This window comes from Oncorhynchus kisutch, linkage group LG2 (genome assembly GCF_002021735.2).
Source record: "Oncorhynchus kisutch isolate 150728-3 linkage group LG2, Okis_V2, whole genome shotgun sequence".
Classification (NCBI taxonomy): domain Eukaryota; kingdom Metazoa; phylum Chordata; class Actinopteri; order Salmoniformes; family Salmonidae; genus Oncorhynchus; species Oncorhynchus kisutch.
Genome location: NC_034175.2, coordinates 60,657,968 through 60,683,370, shown reverse-complemented (window position 1 = coordinate 60,683,370; position 25,403 = coordinate 60,657,968). Strand labels below are relative to the sequence as shown.

At 42.0% G+C, this 25,403-nt stretch overlaps 2 pseudogenes; both read left to right on the top strand.

The window, feature by feature from the left end:
* The first annotated feature begins 1,040 nt into the window (after positions 1-1,040).
* On the top strand, positions 1,041-14,531 carry LOC109904806 (interleukin-1 receptor-like 2; annotated as a pseudogene).
* Positions 14,532-15,292: 761 nt separating this feature from the next.
* Positions 15,293-20,168, top strand: LOC109904796 (uncharacterized; annotated as a pseudogene).
* Positions 20,169-25,403: the final 5,235 nt, after the last annotated feature.

The following is a 25,403-nucleotide window of genomic DNA, read 5'->3' as shown; positions in this document are numbered from 1 at the left end:
GCGATCGATAAACTTACACAAACACTTGGATTGCTTTAGCTGTAAAGCATAATTTCAAAATCTGAGACGACAGGTGGATTAACAAAAGGCTAAACTGTGTTTTGCAATATTGCACTTGTGATTTCATGAATATAAATATTTTCGGTAATATTATTTGACTGTGGCGCTATGCTATTCAGTGGTTGCTGATGACAATTATCCCGCTTAAGGGATGGGTAGCATCAAGAAGTTAACTTGTTGGGGATAGGGGGCAGTATTTTCACTATGGATGAATTGCGTGCCCATAGTGAACTGCATCCTACACTGTCCTAGATTGCTAATATATGCATATTATTATTACTATTGGATAGAAAACACTCTGAGGTTTCTAAAACTGTTTGAATTATGTCTGTGAGTATAACAGAACTCATAGGGCAGGCAATCTTCCAAACAGGAAGTGAAATTCTGAACGCGCGTCAAATAAGATATGGATCTGTTAGCACTTCCTACGCCTTCCACTAGATGTCCTCATTCAGTAGAACGTGGAATGGAGCCTCTGGTGTGAACTTTGACCGAATGGGAGGGGAATGAGTCACTGTCCTGGCAGAATGCAATTTCCCTGTGGCGCATTTGTCTGTGGATGTCACCATCGTTCCATGGCTGCAGATGAAAACGTATGCTCCATTTGGAACGTTATTGGATATATATGAAAATAACATCCTGAAGATTGATTCTCTACTTAGTTTGACCAGTTTATTCGACTTGGAATATATCTTTTTGAAGTTTTCATCCGAGTTCTCCTGGACCAGCGTCAGATTTTGGGCACGTGAGCTGAAAGTGCTAGCAAATGCAGCTAATTGGAACACCTTGCCATAATTAAATGCAAGTCCTTGAGGAGTTGGTTTATTCAAAGACAGGACATTTCTCAGGAGCCTTGTTTTTGAGATGTGTTTTCCAACGACCGCTCATAGGCTATTTCACAGAAATGTAATATATACATTTTAAAGGCGTGTGAAATGTGATGCTAGGTCTATTTTTTTCTGTCTCAGACTCGGAACATCATGTCAGGGGAGTTCCTCCTCTGCTTTCTCATGACTCATCTATAAGTCTTTGCTAGATAAAGCTCCGCCTTATCTCAGCTCACTGGTCACCATAACAACACCAACTCGTAGCAAGCGCTCCAGCAGGTATATCTCCCGCCTTTCCTTCCAGTTCTTTGCTGCTAGTGACTGGAACAAATTGCAAAAATCACTGAAGTTAGAGACTTATATCTCCCTCACTAACTTTAATCAGCTATCTGAGCAGATTACCAATCGCTGCAGCTGTACACAGCCCATCTGTAAATAGCCCACCCAACGACCTACCTCATCATCTGCACATCTATCACTCCAGTGTTAATTTGCTAAATTGTAATTACTTTGCTACTATGGCCTATTATTGCCTTACCTCCATACTCCATTTGCACACATTGTATATAGATTTTTCTATTGTGTTATTGACTGTACTTTTGTTTATCCCACATGTAACTCTGTGTTTTTCTTTATTGTCGCACTGCTTTGCTTTATATTGGCCAGGTCGCAATTGTAAATGAGAACTTGTTCTCAACTGGCCTACCTGGTCAAATAAAGGTGAAATATATATATATATATATATATATATATATATATATATATATTTTAACTCCGTTGTGCCACATCTCCCACTGCCAAGGTAAGTCAGGATGAAAGCGCAGCCAGCAAAGTGCACTCTTCAAGCGAGGGGGAATGACATGAGATGTTGTGTCACTTTGTGTTATTCAGTTTGAATGGGCAGGTTGGATAGAGTGGGGATGCAATCACTTGAGCAAACCGGCTGTGTTAAACAACACATGTGGTTAATGGCTTCTCCTATACCAACTGTTGCTATGACCTTTATTATGCACCATAAAAAGGCTATATCCAAAATAAGGTAGGCTATTTAATGCAGTGTTCCTTATCTTATTAACCTATTAAACAGGTATAAAGCTTTAATAAGTAACCTGTTGGCTTACAGGTAGGCTGGCTTACAGGTAGGCTATTTAATGCAGTGTTCCTTATCTTATTAACCTATTAAACAGGTATAATGCTTTAATAAGTAACCTGTTGGCTTACAGGTAGGCTGGCTTACAGGTAGGCTATTTAATGCAGTGTTCCTTATCTTATTAACCTATTAAACAGGTATAATGCTTTAATAAGTAACCTGTTGGCTTACAGGTAGGCTGGCTTACAGGTAGGCTATTTAATGCAGTGTTCCTTATCTTATTAACCTATTAAACAGGTATAATGCTTTAATAAGTAACCTGTTGGCTTACAGGTAGGCTGGCTTACAGGTAGGCTATTTAATGCAGTGTTCCTTATCTTATTAACCTATTAAACAGGTATAAAGCTTTAATAAGTAACCTGTTGGCTTACAGGTAGGCTGGCTTACAGGTAGGCTATTTAATGCAGTGTTCCTTATCTTATTAACCTATTAAACAGGTATAAAGCTTTAATAGGTAACCTGTTGGCTTAATTTCTTAAGGCTTTATTAACATTTCTAAATTGTGGCTGTACTTTAGGTCTGAGAAATGGTGCATAATGCTTGACTATGTAATGTAGCCAGCCTAATGTTTGTCTTCACCAATGCTGTTATGGAAGACAGGTGGCATCATTTATTAATTTACCTTTATTTAGCTAGGCAAGTCAGTTAAGAACCAATTCTTATTTAAAATGACGGCCTACCCTGGCCAAATCCTCCCCCTAACCCAAATGACACAGCCCAGGAATGAACCAGTGTCTGTAGTGATGCCTCTAGTACTAAGATGCAGTGCCTTAGACAGCTGCGCCACTCGGGAGCAACTACTCTTTCTCAACTCAATTTCAATTTTAGGGCTATATTGGCATGGGAAACGTGTTTATATTGCCAAAGCAAAGTTAAATAAACAAAAATTAAATAAACAATAAAAAATGCACAGTAAACATTACACACACAAAAGTACCAAAAGAATAGAGACATTTCAAATGTCATATTATGTCTATATACAGTATTGCAATGATGTACAAAGGGGAAAATAACACATGAATATAGGTTGATTTACAATGGTGTTTGTTCTTCACTGGTTGCCCTTTTCTTGTGGCAACAAGTGGTATTTCACCCAATAGATATGGGAGTTTGTCAAAATTGGATTTGTTTTTCAAATTCAAAGGGCAAAAGGGGGTGCACCTCAATATTAGGAAGATGTTCCTAATGTTTTGAACACTCAGTGTATATATCTGTCTCTCTCTCTCTATTCCTCCCTCACCCTATCTGTATACTGTAGATATATAAACCCCCTCTGTCTATCCCCTTCACTATTTCGTTTTGAAAGCCTCTTTTAATGTTTGTCTCTTTTTGTACATCCTGTCTACCTGAATACGGTCAAAATCTGAAATGTGCCTCAGAAGAAAAGCTTGTTTCAGGTTAATTCTCTGCAAGGCCGACCCACTGGCCTTGTTTCTAAAATATTTCTCCCACTTTCTGTACTGTTTACACCCTCCAAACATCTCTCTGATAGGTATACTTAAGCAATTAGGCCAGAGGGGGTGTTCTAAATGGCCAATATACCATGACTACGGGCTGTTCTTAAGCACGATGCAACGCAGTGTCTGGACACATCCCTTAGCCCTGGTATATTGGCCTACGAAGAGGTAGAACAAGGATCGGACCAAAATGCAGCGTGATGATGATTCATGATATATTTTAATGAAGGAAAACCTATACATACAGAAACTACAAAACTAACGAAATGAAAGTATGAAAACCGAAACAGCCCTATCTGGTGCAAACACAAAGACAGGAACAATCACCCACAAAACACACAGTGAAACCCAGGCTACCTAAATATGGTTCCCAATCAGAGACAACGAGAATCACCTGACTCTGATTGAGAACTGCCTCAGGCAGCCATAGACTATGCTAGACACCCCTACTCAGCCACAATCCCGATACCTACTAAAACCCCCAATACCACAACCCAACACAAAATAACCCCATGTCACACCCTGGCCTGACCAAATAAATATATAAACACAAAATACTAAGACTAGGGCGTGACACCTAGGGCAAGGCCATTAGCCAAACATTATCTGCATTGATAAAGGACAGATTACAGGTAACATGATAGACAAGCACAGATAAGTAGCGTCATGTGGGGTGACAATACCATTGATTTGCCTTTCTATTCTGCATGCAGACAGATATTGCAGCACCCTCGTCAGCAGTTTCATTTCCAGCTTGGGGTGTCTTGAACAGGTCAGGACCTGGTCAGGACCCACTAGTGGTTCACAGCTGATTGTTTGTGGATGCAGCTGACTTTGTTTGACAGGCAGTTGGGTTTCAGTTTTCTCAGCGAGTCATTCATTTTAAGTGCTGCTTCTTCTAAATTAGATTTATGAAATCATATTAAGTTGACATAAACCTGTAATAAGAACCTTTTCACTGTGTCATCCAGAACACCAGGGGGCAATAGAAACCCAATACATCAGTGCAGGTCACTTCTTCCAGCTGAAGTGTGGTGATGCCACTGAGAATCGTACCACTGTGACCTGGAGCGGAGGGGGGAACCAGACCCTGAACATGACCTCTGGGGTCAGAGGGGAGGTTCTATGGTTTCTACATGCCCACACCTCCCATAGCAGATACTACACCTGTGAGAGCAGGTAAGAAACCTCTGCATGTTACTGGATGTAGTTGTCAAATACCTTTGTTAATTTATTTTAGTTTCTAAAGTGACTTCAAGAATGTTTGAGGTAATTCCACTATCACAAGCAGAGTTTGAGATGAGGTGATTGGTTTCCAAATCCTAAATCTATTCACGTCTCACATGAATACTTCTCTGGTATGTGTCCATATTTATTAAATGAACACGGAAATAACCAAACTAACAAAGAGAACGACCGAAAACAGTTCTGGCTGGTGCAGACACACAACAGAAAACAGAAAATAATCACCCACGAAACACAATAGAAAACAGGCTCCCTAAATATGGTTCTCAATCAGGGACAACGATTGACAGCTGCCTCTGATTGAGAACCATACCAGGCCAAATACAGAAATAGCAAATCATAGAAAAACTAACATAACACATGCAACAAAGACATAACAAAAGAACTAAGGTCAGAACGTGACAGAAGTGGTGTTCTACAGACAGCAAGATGTTCTTCATCTGGACCCCACAGCACACATCCGATGGTTCAAGGTTAGGGCAGACACCCCACTAGACACACATACCATAATACCCTACTTGAAGAGCCCTGTCTTAAAGCAGTGGATGCTCCTCAGAGGATGAATGGGAGGACCATCCTCCTCACTGAATTTCAGAAAAAAAAAAATTGTAAAACATAAACATGTCACCAAATAACATAGTCACTTGTCACCAAATAATTTATTAAAACACACTGTTTAGCAATGAAGGTCTACAGTAGCCTCAAAAGCACTCTGTAGGGTAGTACCATTGTGTACATTGACTTCGATACAAAACCTAGGAGACTCATGGTTCTCAACCCCTTCCATAGACTTACACAGTAATTATGACAACTTCCGGAGGATGTCCTCCAACCTATCAGAGCTCTTGCAACATGAACTGACATGTTGTCCACTCAATCAAAGTATCAGAAATTGAATCTAGTTCTAAAAGCATAAGCTACAGCTGGCTAGCACTGGATAAAATGTGGTCAGTAGTTGACTCAAAGAGAGATAAAGACAGTAGTTGAACAGTTTTGAAAAATTGGAGAATCATGAGAAACAAGAGAGAGAGCTATCTATATTTTGCTGGATTTTTTTTCTCACTTTCACTTACTTAGCTAGCGGATGTAGATAGCTAGTTTAGCCTACTCAAACAACCGGCTCAAACAGAGAGGGATTCTATGTTAACTAGCTGGCTATGGCTATCCAATACGGGAACTCTTCCAAGTCAAGGTAAGCTTTTGGTTTTATAAACGTATTGCCATTGGGGCCCGTCGGTGTAACTGCTAAACTGCTTGCTGACTGTACACTGTACTGCTTGATTGTAGCGGGTATACTAACGGGTTACTTCTAGTAAGTATGTTGACTAGGACATTAGCTAATATGGTGACACTGATGTATGCTGTGTGTAGTGGTTAGTGGTTAGGATACTGTATGAAGGTTTGGCTTGGAAAGGTTTTTTGGCCTGGTCACAGACAGCTGATGTGTTGTGCACTGAAGTCCACAAGCGGTGGGAAAAAGTGAGAGGAGGAGAGCACGTAAATGCGAGAAGGAATTATGCAACAAGTAAAAGGTTCATGCTGTTTGTATGTGGCTACTATGAAAGTGAACTGTGTTTGTGTGTGACCGAGGGTGTACAGTTGTGGCCAAAGGTTTTGAGAATGAAACAAATATAAATTTTCACAAAGTTTTCTGCTTCAGTGTCTTTAGATATTTTTGTCAGATGCTACTATGGAAAACGGAAGTATAATTACAAGCATTTCATAAGTGTCAAAGGCTTTCATTGACAATTACATGAATTTGATGCAAAGAGTCAATATTTGCAGTGTTGACCCTTCTTTTTCTGCCCTTGCATGCTGTCAATTAACTTCTGGGCCACATCCTGACTGATGGCAGCCAATTCTTGCATAATCAATGCTTGGAATTTGTCAGAATCTGTGGGGTTTTGTTTATCCACCCGCCCCTTGAGGATTGACCACAAGTTCTCAATGGGATTAAGGTCTGGGGATTTTCCTGGCCATGGACCCAAAATATCAATGTTTTGTTCCCAGAGCCACTTAGTTATCACTTTTGCCTCACGGCAAGGTGCTCCATCATGCTGGAAAGGGCATTGTTCATCACCAAACTGTTCCTGGATGGTTGGGAGAAGTTGCTCTCGGAGGATGTGTTGGTACCATTCTTTATTCATGGCTGTGTTCTTAGGCAAAATTGTGCGTGAGCCCACTCCCTTGGCGGAGAAGCAACCCCACACATGAATGGTCTCAGGATGCTTTACTGTTGGCTTGACACAGACATGAATGTAGAACTCACCTTGTCTTCTCCGGACAAGCTTTTTTCCAGATGCCTCAAACAATCGGAAAGGGGATTCATCAGAGAAAATGATTACCCCAGTCCTCAGCAGTCCAATCCCTGTACCTTTTGCAGAATATCAGTCTGTCCCTGATGTTTTTCCTGGAGAGAAGTGGCTTCTTTGCTGCCCTTCTTGACACCAGGCCATCCTCCAAAAGTCTTCACCTCACTGTGCGTGCAGATGCACTCACACCTGCCTGCTGCCATTCCTAAGCAAACTCTGTACTGGTGGTGCCCCGATCCCACAGCTGAATCAACATTAGGAGACGGTCCTGACACTTGCTGGACTTTCTTGGGCACCCTGAAGCCTTGACAACAATTGAACCGCTCTCCTTGAAGTTCTTGATGATAAATGGTTGATTTATGTGCAATCTTACTGGCAGCAATATCCTTGCCTGTGAAGCCCCATTTGTGCAAAGCAATGATGCCATCATGTGTTTCCTTAAAGGTTGACAGAGGAAGAACATTGATTCCAAGCACCACTCTCCTTTTGAAGCTTCCAGTCTGTTATTCAAACTCAATCAGCAACACAGAGTGATCTCCAGCCTTATCCTCGTCAACACTCACACCTGTGTTAACGAGAGAATCACTGACATGATGTCAGCTGGTCCTTTTCTGGCAGGGCTGAAATGCAGTAGAAATTATTTTTTGGGATTCAGTTCATTTGCATGGCAAAGAGGGACTTTGCAATGAATTGCAATTCAACTGATCACTCTTCAATAACATTCTGGAGTATTGTCAAATTGCCATCATACAAACTGAGGCAGCAGACTTTGGGAAAATGTATATTTGTGTCATTCTCAAAACTTTTGGCCACGACTGTATTCATTCCGTCAATTCTGTTGAAAGAAAAACTTAAACAGAAGCAAACGGAACGAAACGGGGATAAACATAGCTGAATTAGTCCAATATAAACTGTTGTTTGCAACTGTTGGACTAATGATTACACCCTAGATCAGCTAGATACAGGCAAGAGTGCAAGGAGGTACTGAATGTGTCATTGTCTGTCACCTTGATTACTCAAATTCTTCTCTTGACCTGTAAACTTTCATTCATAGGCTAGGTTGTAGCAACCTCATGATGGGTATAGGGAAATTATCATGTAGTAGCCTAAACCTATCAATGTTACATTGAACTGGGTGAATGGAATATGAATGACAGTCATCCAATATGCTGTAATAGAAATATGGCTATGCTCATAAAATAAAAAATCATCCTCATCATAAACGGCACCGACCGCCTCTGGCCTGGCATGCATTACAATGTCATAGTAATAACGTAACAGATTGATAGTAGCTGACATCAGCTTGTGACAATGGACATAATACAGTCATGACTGAACTGTTGTTTAGCTTAACTAACTGCCTTGCCTGTCATGAATGGCAGTTGCTCAAAATTGGTAACTTAATAAAAAACATTGATGACATTTCTATTGTGGGATAAGTAGATAGGATTGCGTGAGCTAACTTTGACACACAGCATCTCCGATGGGCTATGCAGGACTGTAGCCCTGTCGACCAGCATGGAGAGAAGATCATTGAAGAAGATGGTCTGAAGAGGCTCCGGGTGATCAATACTACTGAGAGCCATGCTGGAATTTACACCTGCCTAGTAGAGTTCTCTCTGCAGGGAAAACCCCCCACCACCGCCCACAGCGCTCAGCTCAAATTTAACAAAGGTAAAGTTGTACCTCCATTTAAATTCAATGAACATATATTCTTTCTCACCACACTTTCTGTGGCTGCAAAGTGTGAAATTGTATAATGTGTATAATTTTTTGACATATTTGGTGATAATTAGGTGATTTGTAAATTTGTACTTTTTGCAGCATTTCCGTTTACCTGATGATATTGGCTTTATCTGACTTTAACGGTGCATTGGCAGAAAAAGTCCTGTTGCAACCACAAGTTAACCGACCCCAGAAAGGAAACCGTTGTGGTTGAACCAAGTGTGAAATTATGACGTCTTGCTTTTTTGTAGATAAGGCTATCACTCATACCTTGAACATTAGTGTTTAATAGAAATCTGGTGTGAAGACTGCTGGGTAATTTAGTCTTTCATCATACATCAGTTTGTAAATAATGTTAAAAAATATATATATCATTGAGTTAATAAAGCCGCATACAAACATGGCCTCTTTTTTGTTTTCTTGATTAAGGCAGTTACAAAATTCAGGTGTTTTAGCCTAGCTCAGTGCTTTCTGTGGTGGTGGGGCAAACCAGCAGAAAATACGAAGCGTTGCGCCGTGATTGGCTCAGTGTTCTGTCACTCATGGGGACACTACGTCACTGCCAAGTCTAAGGGTAGAGCTAGAAAATTCAAGACACTTGGGCGCTGCCATAGAGTTACATTAGAAGTGCCCTTCGAAGAGGCTCAAGATGATTGGCCACAGATAAAATGACGTCAAATCACATTAAATCTACAATAGCTTTGATTGGACTGATCAACATCATACTTTCAAAGTCTAGCTAGCAGTCATCCTCATGAATCAAGTCGATAGTCTACTGGCCAATCCTTTTTAATCCTTATCATATGAAGAGAAATAAGGAAGACAAATGATAGACAAAGTGTATCGGTGCTCATCGGCCATTCAACATAAAGACGCACATTGGATGCAAATTCAATGAGTGGTTTGGAAGGAATCAGTGTGGCTAACTGCAAGCATTGCGAAGCAATCACTAGCCTGCTATTCAGTGGAGTGGCTGTGTGGTCCCAAGTCTAAGATTAAGGCTCTTTTTTCCTAGTTTAAAATTCTAAACAGTCAACATTGGCCATGCTGTCAATGAAGCATGATTTGTGCCGTGCTCAAAACAACTTAACTTGGAACTGCAAAATCTGACTTTAGTGAGTTCAAGACAACTGGGGACTCGGAATTGTACATTCGGAACTCTGGCCTCTTTCTAGATATACGACATGAAGATCACTGATGTGACGTCATCATGATTCCTATTTTTTTTGTTTTGTTCCCAGTAGTCTTGAAAGCACCATGGGTTGTCCAGGGCAGAGACGTTTTCTCTGCAGGTTCTATCTGAGCTGCTGGAGAGACGATACGGATACACACTGTCAGCAGGCCAGGACGACCTCCCTGGAGAAGGTACCCAGACACATACACACACACAAACACATTTCTATTGAAGTTTTGCTAATGCTCTGTCATGTTACTGCTTTGGGCCAGGATACAATCTGATAGCGGGCTGTTGACAATGCAGCTTTTAAAGGCACTTTCTAATTGAGCCAACATATACAGTGTTCAACGTAATTGCGATCTCTGGGATTGCGGGAACATTGCCTTTAAAAGCTGCACTGTTGACAACCCACAATCAGTTTGAATCCCGGCCTTAATCTAGACCAATTAGGCACATCAAATTTGCTTTAGAGAAAACTCAATCGTGGCACTTTGAATCTTAAATCTACTGCATGATCCCCGTTCAACAAATAAGACTAAATTCCCATGTTTATGACGTTTTCGTCTTTTTTTCTAGTCATGAAATCTATGCAGCCTACTCAATCACTTTTTATAGCTACTGTTTACAGGTACTCCTGGGCCATATACAGTGTTCCTCATTGAGTTCCCGGAATTCCTATCGGACCGTGTAGTCATAGCAGATAATATTCAAATTTTTGGTGACTTTAATATTCACATGGAAAAGTCCACAGACCCACTTCAAAAGGCTTTCGGAGCCATCATCGACTCAGTGGGTTTTGTCGAACATGTCTCTGGACCTACTCACTGTCACAGTCATACTCTCGACCTAGTTTTGTCCCATGGAATAAATGTTGTGGATACTAATGTTTTTCCTCATAATCCTGGACTATCGGACCACCATTTTATTACGTTTGAAATTGCAACAAATAATCTGCTCAGACCCCAACCAAGGAGCATCAAAAGTCATGTTATAAATTCATAGACAACACAAAGATTCCTTGATGCCCTTCCAGACTCCCTCTGCTGACCCAAGGATGTCAGAGGACAAAAATCAGTTAACCACATAACTGAGGAACTCAATTTAACCTTGCGCAATACCCTAGATGCAGTTGCACCACTAAAAACTAAAACCATTTCTCATAAGAAACTAGCTCCCTGGTATACAGAAAATACCCGAACTCCTCTTTAAATCTGCGTATTCCTTCAAAGCTCGTTGTCCTGAGTCTGCACAACTCTGCCAGGACCTAGGATCAAGAGAGACACTCAAGTGTTTTAGTACTATATCTCTTGACACAATGATGAAAATAATCATGGCCTCCAAAACTTCAAGCTGCATACTGGACCCTATTCCAACTAAACTACTGAAAGAGCTGCTTTCTGTGCTTGGCCCTCCTATGTTGAACATAATAAACGGGTCTCTATCCACCGGATGTGTACCAAACCCACTAAAAGTGGCAGTAATAAAGCCTCTCTTGAAAAAGCCAAACCTTGACCCAGAAAATATTTAAAAAACTATCGGCCTATATCGAATCTCCCATTCCTCTCAAATATATTAGAACAGGCTGTTGCGCAGCAACTCACTGCCTTCCTGAAGACAAACAATGTATACGAAATGCTTCAGTCTGGTTTTAGAGCCCATCGTAGCACTGAGACTGCAGTTGAGAAGGTGGTAAATGACCTTTTAATGGCATCAGACCAAGGCTCTGCATCTGTCCTCGTGGTCCTAGACCTTAGTGCTGCTTTTGATAAAATCGATCACCACATTCTTTTGGAGAGATTGGAAACCCAATTGGTCTACACGGACAAGTTCTGGCCTGGTTTAGATCTTATCTGTCGGGAAAGTTTGTCTCTGTGAATGGTTTATCCTCTGACAAGTCAACTGTAAATGTAGGGGTTCCTCAAGGTTCCGTTTTAGGACCACTATTGTTTTCACTATATATTTTACCTCTTGGGGATGTCATTCGAAAACATAATGTTAACTGCGGATGACACACAGCTGTACATTTCAATTAAACAATGGTGAATCCCCAAAATTGCCCTCGCTAGAAGCCTGTGTTTCAGACATAAGGAAGTGACAGAGATGCTTGTTCTAGGTCCCAAGAAACAAAGATATCTTCTGTTGAATCTGACAATTAATCTTAATGGTTGTACAGTCGTCTCAAATAAAACTGTGAAGGACCTCGGCATTACTCTGGACCCTGATCTCTCTTTTGACGAACATATCAAGACTGTTTCAAGGACAGCTTTTTTCCATCTACGTAACATTGCAAAAATCAGAAACTTTCTGTCCACAAATGATGCATAAAAATTAATCCATGCTTTTGTTACTTCTAGGTTAGACTACTGCAATGCTCTACTTTCCGGCTACCTGGATAAAGCACTAAATAAACTTCAGTTAGTGCTAAATACGGTTGATAGAATCCTGACAAGAACCACAAAATTTGATCATATTACTCCAGTGCTAGCCTCCCTACACTGGCTTCCTGTCAAGGCAAGGGCTGATTTCAAGGTTGTACTGCTAACCTACAAAGCATTACATGGGCTTGCTCCTACCTATCTCTCTGATTTGGTCCTACCGTACATACCTACACGTACGCTACGGTCACAAGACGCAGGCCTCCTAATTGTCCCTAGAATTTCTAAGCAAACAGCTGGGGGCAGGGCTTTCTCCTATAGAGCTCCATTTTTATGGAATGGTCTGCCTACCCATGTGAGAGACGCAAACTCGGTCTCAACCTTTAAGTCTTTACTGAAGACTCATCTCTTCAGTGGGTCATATGATTGAGTGTAGTCTGGCCCAGGAGTGTGAAGGTGAACGGAAAGGCTCTGGAGCAACGAACTGCCCTTGCTGTCTCTGCCTGGCCGGTTCCCCTCTTTCCACTGGGATTCTCTGCCTCTAACCCTATTACAAGGGCTGAGTCACTGGCTTACTGGTGCTCTTTCATGCCGTCCCTAGGAGGGGTGCGTCACTTGAGTGGGTTGAGTCACTGATGTGATCTTCTGTCTGGATTGGCGCCCCCCTTGGGTTGTGCCGTGGCAGAGATCTTTGTGGGCTATACTCGGCCTTGTTTTTGGATGGTAAGTTGGTGGTTGAAGATATTCCTCTAGTGGTGTGGGGGCTGTGCTTTGGACAAGTGGGTGGGGTTATATCATTCCTGTTTGGCCCTGTCCGGGGATATCATCGGATGTGGCCACAGTGTCTCCTGACCCCTCCTGTCTCAGCCTCCAGTATTTATGCTGCAGTAGTTTATGTGTCGGGGGGCTAGGGTCAGTTTGTTATATCTGGAGTACTTCTCCTGTCTTATCCGGTGTCCTGTGTGAATTTAAGTATGCTCTCTCTAATTCTCCCTTTTTCTCTTTCTTTCTCTCTCTCGGAGGACCTGAGCCATAGGACCATGCCTCAGGACTACCTGGCATGATGACTCCTTGCTGTCCCCAGTCCACCTGGCTGTGCTGCTGCTCCAGTTTCAACTGTTCTGCCTGCGGCTATGGAATCCTGACCTGTTCACCGGATGTGCTACCTGTCCCAGACCTATTATTTGACCATGCTGGTCATTTATGAACATTTGAACATCTTGGCCATGTTCTGTTATAATCTCCACCCGGCACAGCCAGAAGAGGACTGGCCACCCCTCATAGCCTGGTTCCTCTCTAGGTTTTTTCCTAGGTTTTGGCCTTTCTAGGGAGTTTTTCCTAGCCAACGTGCTTCAACACCTGCATTGCTTGCTGTTTGGGTTTTTAGGCTGGGTTCCTGTACAGCACTTTGAGATATCAGCTGATGTACGAAGGGCTATATAAATACATTTGATTTGATACTTTACAGAGAAGCAGATGACTCATAATCCTCCTGTCAGCCCAGAGTGGATCCCCTCTGGACTCCAACATGAATCCTGATTACCAGTTACCACTGCAACAGAAGCTGCAGGACCACCCTGGCTAAGACCAACAGATTGGCCTATACGACGCTTGATTCAACATAGGCTCCGGGTGGTCCTGGTGGAGACAGATGCCAAGGTAGACTACACCTCCCTGCTTGAGTCACTAAGCTACATTAGAAGGAAGCCATGAGGTGGAGGCCCAGCTCTGGAAACAGCAGCTCAACTGCAGCCCCTAATGGCTACTTCTGGAAGTGTATGAGATACCACATGCCCTCTGAGCCAAAAAGGGGGTCTGAATCCTCAGCCAACAACTGCGATGTACCGTAGTATAGAACTTTATCAAACACCTGGGACATACTAGCACAGAACTGTATTAGTTATTTGACAATGTCTATAATGTCTTTATATGGATATTTTGCTCTATGGCTTGGATGGCCAACCTTGGTCCTGGAGCTTATTCCTGGAGACCTTTTGCTGTGTAACTGAACTGTGACCCCAAGTCAAGCCTTGAATTATACTATGACTATCGTCATAATTAGGAGACCAAGGCGCAGCGTGATAAGCGTACATAACTCTTTTAGTGAAAAGAACAAACCGTGACGCTATATGACTAGTGCAAACAGGCAACTAAACATAGAACACAAACCAAAATGGAAAATGGCAACCTAAATAGAATCCCCAATCAGAGACAACGATAAACAACTGCCTCTGATTGGGAACCAATTCAGGCCACCATAGACCTACATTACCTAGACATACGAAAACCCCATAGATATACAAAAAACCTAGACAGGACAAAAACACACATAACCACCCTCGTCACACCCTGACCTAATCAAAATAACACATAAAACATAGATAACTATGGTCAGGGCGTGACAATGACCTGTTTTTTAAACGTTTTTTTTAAATGATTAAGATGGAAAGAAGTGGAGGGCGATCAAGATGAGTCAAGATGCAAACCAAAAAATTTATCATCATTGAAAAGGAAAAGGCACAGCACTCGCTGACCATTAAAAAGAAATGCTTTTATTTAACCAAGTATTTAATCTTTTATAATAAAGAACAACATATGTTTCAATTTATATGATTGAGATACCAGTGTGATCGAGTATCCTCTTAAGAAATGCGTAAATTGTGCAAATTGAGAGGCTTTTTATCAATAACAGAGCTATTAGTGTAATGTGTCAGTGTAGTGGTACTGTATACACTGGTACGACTGGCCTGGTACTATTTACAGTAGTGTCAGTATAAACTGTGGATGGGTTGGAAACTGCATGGTCTCAACCAAGGTCTCCACTGACTTAGTAAGTCTATTTTCAGTCTCTAATGGTACAGGAACCACATCGGCTGTGTATACCTTTTGTACTTATTTATTTTAAAATATGATGAAGTGTGTTGAACTGGACAATGTTCTTCTTATCAATAGCTGTTGAATATAATGGCTGATATGTTAGAGAAGATCATTAGTTATGACAGTGTTTCATTACGGACCCAGATTAAATTCAAACTTGTGTGTGTATTTCTGATAGCTTGTTGTACACTGCATATTTTAATGTATCTATGTTCCAGGAGGAAGGCAGCAGACACCTGCCTCATGTCTGTGACAGAGGTGATAGTGGTCAAAGCCCAACTGTTCAACAACTCAGTCCTGTTCAGCCATATCTCAGAGCTAGCAGACAGCATCGCTATCCCATGTCCTGACCCTTGTGGAACAACTGTGTCAGGATGGGAAAGGAAACTTAACCGGAATACTAACACAAGCGATGTACCATTGGTTCTCAACTCCTGTCCTAAAGCTCCTAAGGGTTGCATGTGTTTTTTTTGTAGCCCAGCACTAACACCCAACTCATCATCAAGCTCTGCTTTAAATGTTGGTCTGCTGTTTTGTCTTTAATTCCAAACGAATGTGAGAGTTATCTGTCAGTTTAGGGCGCTTCCAAAGCAGATGAGGGTATCTACCCATGTGTGTGTGTGTGTGTGTGTGTGTGTGTGTGTGTGTGTGTGTGTGTGTGTGTGTGTGTGTGTGTGTGTGTGTGCCTGTGGGAGCACAGTGGGAAGGTTCTTACCACTTCTGCATCCAGGGGCCTAAAAGTACAAAGTAAGTAGGTTGTGGATTGATGACTGCTCTGTCAGTCTGCTCAGCATTTGATTTAATTGATTAAATCTTTACTGAGATAGAGACCTCGTCCAACATACTGTAGCTGCAGGGTCAGCAATTTTACAAATACAAACTCAAACGGGGAAATACAAGCAACCTGCTTATCTCGAGTGGCACTTGCGGCAGCCACAATCATCAATAACATGTTTGTCATATCACTTTTTAAAAGTATCCAAAAGTATCTTTCTTTTCTGTGTATTAGTCTCCTTCCTCCACCTCCCATCCTCCTCCCTCCAGCTCCCTCCACCTCCCATCCTCCTCCCTCCACCTCCCATCCTCCTCCCTCCAGCTCCCTCCACCTCCCATCCTCCTCCCTCCAGCTCCCTCCACCTCCCATCCTCCTCCCTCCAGCTCCCTCCACCTCCCATCCTCCTCCCTCCAGCTCCCTCCACCTCCCATCCTCCTCCCTCCAGCTCCCTCCACCTCCCATCCTCCTCCCTCCAGCTCCCTCCACCTCCCATCCTCCTCCCTCCAGCTCCCTCCACCTCCCATCCTCCTCCCTCCAGCTCCCTCCACCTCCCATCCTCCTCCCTTCAGCTCCCTCCACCTCCCATCCTCCTCCCTCCAGCTCCCTCCACCTCCCATCCTCCTCCCTCCAGCTCCCTCCACCTCCCATCCTCCTCCCTCCAGCTCCCTCCACCTCCCATCCTCCTCCCTCCAGCTCCCTCCACCTCCCATCCTCCTCCCTCCAGCTCCCTCCACCTCCCATCCTCCTCAGATAACGTGCCTAGAGACCACTGACCTGGGTAGGGAGCACACCTGGCTCAAACACTTTCAAATAATTCTGCTTGATTTGGTTTGCTCGGTATATCTGTCAGTCTTCACAGTATCTCTCGTTCTTTATGGGCACCACTAAGAAGTTGAGTTGTGAAGCGTTTTGTGGACAAAACATCATAGACAATCTTTTAAAAATGAACGGAGAGAAAGTGTGATCGCAGAAGCAAGACTACTCAGTGAACTTGACCATATAGATAGATAGAGGACTCTGTGCCCACAATCTTGTTTTATCAAGGGCAGCACCATTGAGGACTTTCATCATTTTGAAGTAGTCAACTAGGTGGGACTTTCTATGCGTTAAGGAAGGATTCCATAATTCCATATGGGTCATCAGGATGGATCAGCCAATGATTTATACTCCTGAGCAAACGTTCCACACCTGCAGGTGGCAGTAAATCACCAAACCTGGCTTTATACCTGTTGGCAGTATGCACCCTTTCAGTTTGTTTACTAACTCATAGCATAGTAGAAGAAGAAAATTGACTACATGAAAATGGAGATGCCTCAATGGCGCTGCCCATGGGCTCACCAGTAGCAGTAAGTGGGTAAAATCAGCAGGAAAACAAGCCAGGGAAATAAAGCCATATTACAACATATGCGTTGTGATAATTGCTTTGTTTGCCCTATAACCTGTTAGTTATATGCCTTGACACAATGATATGTAGGCCTAAGGCCGAGACAATAAGAAGACACAGTGCCAAAATAAAATCAACCACACCGTTGTTTCATCACAAAACAAGACAGCTACATCTGTCTGAGGAAGTCCACAAAACGTATTGCATGTAATAAACAGTTACATGACCTACAGCATGGTTAAGCAAGTTAAATGTTTTGTGTGTGTGTGTGTAGAAAAAACATGTTGACTCACCCTACTTGTAGAGAAACGCCAATGCCATCCTCCTCTTTCATGTTACCGAAACAGTCATACACACTTTTAATTTTTGTTGTCCTAGGCTACCTGGGTAAAATGCTTGCTCGCTAGCCTAACTTCCTTTCATGGGCAACTATGTGCCAGGCCAGCTAGTTAACATTAGCCTAACGTTTACTACATCTAGCTCCATGTTAAATTTCCATCCTCTCAGGCCAGGAGCACAATGGTCTTTTTCCAGTTTTTTTCAGGAGCACAACATATGAATTTATGGTTGGATCAGAATCACCGTTATAATCATTGGCCAATACGGAGAATTAAGTAAAGCCACAAGTCCAAATCTCATCCATGAATGCATGCCACTGGCACTCACAGACACCATAATGGGACAGATAAAAAGAGTCCTCTATCGTTCTCTATGGTACACACGCATGGATGCACGCATGCATGCAGGCACACACACACCCTTGTTTTTTTTTTAAAGGCAACAGAATGTACACATTTCCTTGAAAACGACACCTCCGATTTGCTATTGATAATTCATTCATGTGTGAATGTTCTGTGTGTATTTGTTACTGTAGAGAGTAGTGAAAATCACCTATACTCACTGAGCTTGTCTGATGCTGTAAGATTACGGTTTGATGAAATAAGACAGCTGCCTCAAGAGGGCACCAGAGATCAAAATAACCAGAAGAAAACCTAACCTGACCCAACTATTCTCCTCCCGCTCCTGCTGGCTTTTGCAAATTCTTCCATTACTCTCCTGAAGTTGCCGGTAATAGGTTACACGAGGAGTCAGCAACCTTTCTCATGTTGAATGCCAATTTATCTTACCGTTTCTAGGGAAACAGTTTAATTTAATTTATAATAACATCTTCATATCTCAAAATCATTGTCATGTGGTTAATCAAAATTCTATCCAAATCTAAATTAAAATGATACAATCCTAAAAAGTAAATTCTATTGCCATTGCCAACTATGTAAAAATAGCCTACATAAAGCCAACAAATAAAAACATTGCAGCCTGCAGGTAGAAATTATCCTGAGAAAAATAAATATCCTATTAATCACATTGGCTACGAACTTGAAATATTGTATAACCTATTAACTTGGGTCCAGCCTGAATCTTGCACTAGCGAACTAAAATATTCCAGGCCCTCAGAGTTTCCTGTGCCAGTGAGCTCGGGAATGTTTAGATTTGTATAATTGTGATTTACTGTAGATAGAATATAGATTAACCAGCAATGATTTTGAGATACAAAGACTTATACAATGAACAAAAATATAAAAGCAACATGTAAAGTGTTGGTACCATGTTTCATGAGCTGAAAAGATCCCAGAAATGTTCCTTAAGCACAAAAATCGTGTTTCTCTCAAATGTTGCACACACATTTGTTTACATCACTGTTAGTGAGATTTTCTTATTTGCCAAGATGATCCACCCACCTGACAGGTCTGGCATATCAAGAATATGATTAAACAGCATGACCATAACATAGGTGCACCTTGTTCTGGGGACAACAAAAGGCCACTCTAAAATGTGCAGTTTTGTCACACAACACAATGCCAAAGATGTCTCAGGTTTTGAGGGAGCGTGCAGGAGCGTGCATTTGGCATGCTGACTGCTGACTGCTGACATGCTGACTGCAGGAATGTCCACCAGAGTTGTTTCCAGATAATTGAATGTTCCTTTCTCTACCATAAGCCACCTCCAACATACTTTTTTTGAATTTGGCAGCAAGTCCAACTGGCCTCACAACCACAGACCACATGTACCCACGTCAGCCCAGGACCTCCACATCCGGCTTCTTCACCTGCGGTATCGTCTGAGGCAGTGTTGAGGAGTATTTCTGTCTGGAATATACGTTGAAAAATGTTTACCAATCAATTGAAGCTATTAATTATGTATCTAGTTCAAAGAATACTCTTGGTGGACCAAGATTTGCTTTAGTCAGGGACAGCCCTAGTAGAAATGCAGGTAATGAGCTTAGATGCCCAAAGAAATTCTGAGGGAGGACCCTCTGCCAGGTTATGCCCCCCCCCCACTTCTAGAACCAAAGTTGAGACCCTGATATATTGTGTCATTTTAATAACATATTTTCTCTACTTATTTTCACCACAACTCCAGTATTTCTCCCTAAAAACTTGTTCTACATCTTCTTTTTAAATAGAGAGCCAATTTATTTTCAGTTTTTTATTTCCATGACTGATCAAAACAGACATATGGTGAGCAATATGTTTGGAACATCGAATCGCAATGAAATCGCTATCAAATCGCAATACGTAAAGAATCAGGATAATCCTGAGAATCGCAATACATATCATATTTGCACCTAAGTATCATGATAATATCGTATCGTGAGGTCATTGGCATTTCCCAGTTCTAGTAGAGGTGTGGAGATATCTTCAAGGCAGAGTATCTTCATGGCTATCCTGACCATAGACACCGTGATTATCAAGGACCTCCAGTCAGAATTCAAGTGTGTGGCTCTCCTCTTCCGTGGAGAGTAATAAACAGTAATAAACAGTTAAAAACATAAACTTCTTCCACTCCTCTGTTGTGTACCCAGACTGGTCGAGGCTGATATATGCAGGAGGCTGATGGTCATTTTCGTGATGTTGTATTGATTAATGTGACGACTGCTGCTCATCGAATGATTAACGGTTCATAATTACGTGATTAAATGAATTAGGTAATTATTAACTCATTAACCTGGGGAACCATGGGAAAGTTTGGTTTTATTGAGTTTCTATTTCCCAAATTAACTCAAAGACTATCAGAATATCGATTTTACAACAGTCGGTAATTAATCAATTTCCTCTACAGTCTCATTCTGAATGTCGCATAATCCGTAGTTCTGCACAAACCCGAGTCCCACCAATGAGTCCGTACCACACCAGTTCAGTTGATTATTTATTTACAAACAAGCTAAAATGATAATATAAGATACACATACACAAACATACAGTCTAGGCTTTTGATTAGAACTTAGTACAACAAAACAGCTCAAAACAGGCCAACACAATATGACACGTGTTACATAACATGGTGATTTAAAAGAGAGAACGAGAGAGAGAGTACACGAGAGAAAAATACACTTGGGTGCATTTGTCAGCTATGCTTATTTTAGCCCTAACCTTGCCCCGAACTGCCACTCTTATGGGTCAGAAAATAATGATGTAATTACATGTTGATGGTCTCCGATGGGGGTCTCTGCATGGACCGTTTCTGCTTCTCTGATGATGCACTTCTCTGGTGTAACTCTCTGGTTGTCCTCACGGTGTCAGTGTCCTTTGTCTTAGTGGTCTGTATTCCTTGCCCTTGATCTGAAAGGGGACTTTTGAGAACAGCCAGCCCTGTAGCTCAGGGCTCACAGCGTAGGGATGAAAGCAGTGTAGGCACACGATTCGATGGAGAGTGGTGACCGGGTGGTCCTGCTTGAATTCACCCTCTACTCATCAGTAAAAATAGATAGATAAAAGGTTCCTTTGTCTTCAACTCACAAGTTTTATACTCTCGGATCAGAAATGGGTATTTTCACCTTTTAGGGCAATTATCTGGGCTTACCAAGCACCAGGCAAGGTCTGGATTTTACTCAGATCCAATTTAGACAACTAGTTTCACATTTCATCTTTACAAAAACATTCTCTTTGATCTGGACATTTTCCACACAACGTACAATATGCAAACATCCAGCATATATTAGGACAACTCTTAAAGTTACAATGTTTTCGCTTTAATGCCATCCTTTAACTTTTAATAACTTAACAAAAACTAAATTAATTTTCATGTTCCATCTATCAATGTGGTTGATGAAACCTATCGTCCCAAAGTCCATTTATAGCATGTTAATGATCTGAGGCTGGTTCTCCATAGTTCTCCCCCCCCCCCCCCCCCCCCCCCATCTCCATACCTCTCGATCTCTTCCCCTCTGCTGGGTGTGAGAGATGTCTCTGTAGGATTGTGGTCCACCGTAACCTGACCCGAGCAGGCCAGTCATGACATCATCCTGACCCCCAGCACAAGCTCAGGTCGGGAGGTTGGGAGGGCAAGGGTCAGCGGAGCCAGTGGGCTACTCATCCTCACTGACCCCTGCAGAAGACTATGACTGTCTGTCAGGTGGGGCTTCACCAGGCTCTGGTCCACAGTGAGATGAGTGTCATCCTCATCCAGCTGGGGTTTATGGGGCAGGGGGATACACACACCTACACCCAGCCTGCATCACCTGTTCCGTAAGAGGGCCTCCTTAAGGTGGCATGAGGGAATGCGGGGTATCATGCTCTAAATCAATGGAAAACTACATTTTTCGGACCTCTGAGAAACCTGCCTGTCTACTTACATAAAAAAGGGTTGACTATTATGAAAATAAAATAAAAGCACAAGATGGTCTACTGTAGGTTGCCTTTGAGTTTGTAAAGAGCTGCCTATCATTTACTCATGACATGCAATAAAGAGAAAAACGATCATGTTTCTGTCCTTTCTGTCAGTATTTATTTAGGTCTGTGTGAATGGTTTGGCTGCACTGATGTTGGTTTGCCAAATGTTGCTGCTACTGCTGTATCTAATCATCTCCCAACCATCTGTTCTCATGACATTTAGACTCTTCCCTGGCACACACCTTCTCATGTTACACAGCTACCCACACACACCTGGGGACAAGGTGAGCACGCAGACACACACACACACCTGGGGACAAGGTGAGCACGCACACACACACACACACACACAGACACACACACACACACACACAAACAGCTTCTAATTAGTTGTTAAACATGTTATTAGGATGTTTCAAGTGTCAAACTCAATCCTGTCCACTGGGAGGCTACAGGCTGCACTTACACTCTGTGACCCCTCAACTACACTAATCGACTGAGTGCAAAGGCAGTTTGTAGTTATATCTACTATAGGCCTACATACAATGTAGATAGTACTGTACCTTTCACTTATGAAAATTATTTATCAACCTTTCAAAAGTCATCATCATTATTCAGTCATTCATAGTCATGCGTTGTTACGGGTGCTTATCTCGAAACAACTATGCTATTTAAATATATGGCTCTGTCTCTCAAACCATGTGAGACATCCATGTTTTTTGTGTTTGTTTATGGATAGCCTGTCTTCGGATAAATAGCATATTATTTTTTTAATTAATATTTTTGGGGGAATGAATGTGACCTATCTGCCCACTGTGAACAGACGTCAGTTAAACGCCTAATTTTGATTTACATTTGGTTAAGTTATCAACTAACGTGAATTCAACGCGAAATCAACAAAACATTTCACCATGTTATTGGATTTTGGTTAAAAGTCTGGTGATAAAAAAGGAGGCAGTAACTTTTTCTAAATCCAATCAGTTTTCCACGTTGATTCAGTGTCATCACATTGATCTTTTTTGTTGAAATAACGAGGAAACAACGTTGATTCAATCAGTTGTTGCCCAGTGTGTAACGGTTTTCGTCGGGTGAAGGAGAAGAGGACCAAGGTGCAGCGTGGTAAGTGTTCATTTTAATAAACTGAACACTGAAATGACAAAAATAATAAAGAGCGAGAACGAAAACGAAACAGTTTTGTAAGGAATACGCACAAAACAGAAAACAATCACCCACAACCAAAATGGGGAAAACGGGCTACCTAAGTATGATTCTCAATCAGAGAACATAGACTACCCACCCCAACTCAAGCCCTGACCAAACTAACACAAAGACATTAAAAAGGAACTAAGGTCAGAACGTGACACAGTGGGTGATGTCCTAAAGATATGAAGGGTTTTCGGGCGGACTACAATATGAAAAGGTGTTTTGCTACCCACTACTGGATGCAGAAAAGAAAAGGGGGGGAATCAAAAAAGGTGAAGGGAAAACTAAAACTTTTAACTCCCTCAACAAAAAAACATCATACAAAACAAAAAAGTAATCCTCAGTCATTCAAATTCACGCAGAGCTCTACACAGATCCGGGAGCCTGAGAGGACTGAACTGCTCCAGCCAGTATTCTGTGCAGCTCCTCTCCTGTGACATCCCCAAGAAGCGTTCAGCTGTAGGTAGGATATCAATCATTTTCATTTTGATTTATTTCACCTTTATTTAAGACACTGATGCCCTTTGCAACCACGTACCTATGTGAGAATGGATTCTCAGCCCTCACTAGCATGAAAACTAAATACAGGCATAGACTGTGTGTGGAAACTTAAGACTGAGACTCTCTCCAATACAACCCAACATTGCAGAGTTATGTGCATCCTTTCAAGCACACCCTTCTCATTAACCTGTGGTGAGTTATTCACAATTTTCAGTGAACAAATAAAGTTGTTTAAGTAAGATGGCTAAATAAAGAGCAAAATGATTGATTGTTATTATTTGTGCCCTGGTCCTATAAGAGCTTGTTGTCACTTCCCACTAGCTGGGTTGTGACAAAAACTCACACTCATTCTTATGTTTAATAAATGTATCGTATAGTGTGTGCGTGGCAGGCTTACAATGATGGCAACATTTTAGAGTGCGCCGACCCTGGTGCTTGGGGGTGAAGGAGCTGGAGGTTGAATGTTTGAAGGGGTACGGCACTATAAAATGTTTGGGAACAACTACTCCTTTCAACCACTCCAGCCAACACTTGACAATGCGCATGGTGATCTTAGGCTTGTGTGCGGCTGCTCGGCCATGAAAACCCCTTTCATGGAGCTCCCGATTAATAGTTATTGTGCTGACTTTTTTTCCAGAGGCAGTTTGGAACTCGGTAATGAGTGTTGCAACCAAGGACAGAGGATTTTTACGAGTTACACATGTCAGCTCTCGGCGATCCCGTTCTGTGAGCTTGTGTGGCCTACCACTTCGCTGTTGCTCCTAGACATTTCCACTTCACAATAATGGCACTTACAGTTGACCGGGGCAGCTCTAGCAGAGCAGAAATTTGACAAACTGACTTGTTGGAAAGGTGGCATCCTATGATGGTGCCACCTTGAATGTCACTGAGCAATTCAATCAGGCCATTCTACTGTCTATGTTTGTCTACGGAGATTGCATGGATGTGTGCTCAATTGTATACGCCTGTCAATAACGGTGTGGTTGAATAAGCCAAATCCACTAATTTGAAGAGGTGTCCACATACTTTTGTGTGTATATAGTGTATATTTAGACCTGTTGTGACACAATATATTGAGTTATTTTATGGCTGGTTATGACCCCTACATTAGAGTGTGAAAACCCACAAAACCTACCACACAAGGTAAACATTATATTACACCATAGCCTAATTGTCAACAGTATGTTTATGTTCTGACTTTTTTTGAAATTGTAATTGCGCACACATTGATGTCAGACATGCACCGACCCCGATGCTCTGTTTCTGATGACTGGTGTCATGACGTTGGCCTGGGGGGTAGGTTTATGACAGTCATAAATACCTCTCCCCCCCCTTTTTTCCTCTCTCTACACTACTGAGGTTACATTTGCAAAACCCTTGGTTAACATAGAGATACTGGGAACATCAGAAGGTGGGGGGAAACTTCTTTGGTTGACCATGGCGAGGCCTGTTCTGAGTGGAACCTGTCCAGTTAAACCGCTGTATGGTCTTGGCCACTGTGCTGCAGCTCAGTTTCAGGGTCTTGGCAATCTTCTTATAGCCCAGGCCATCTTTATGTAGAGCAACAATTATTTTTTTCAGATCCTCAGAGAGTTCTTTGCCATGAGGTGCCATGTTGAACTTCCAGTCAGTATGAGGGAGTGTGAGAGCAATGACACTAAATTT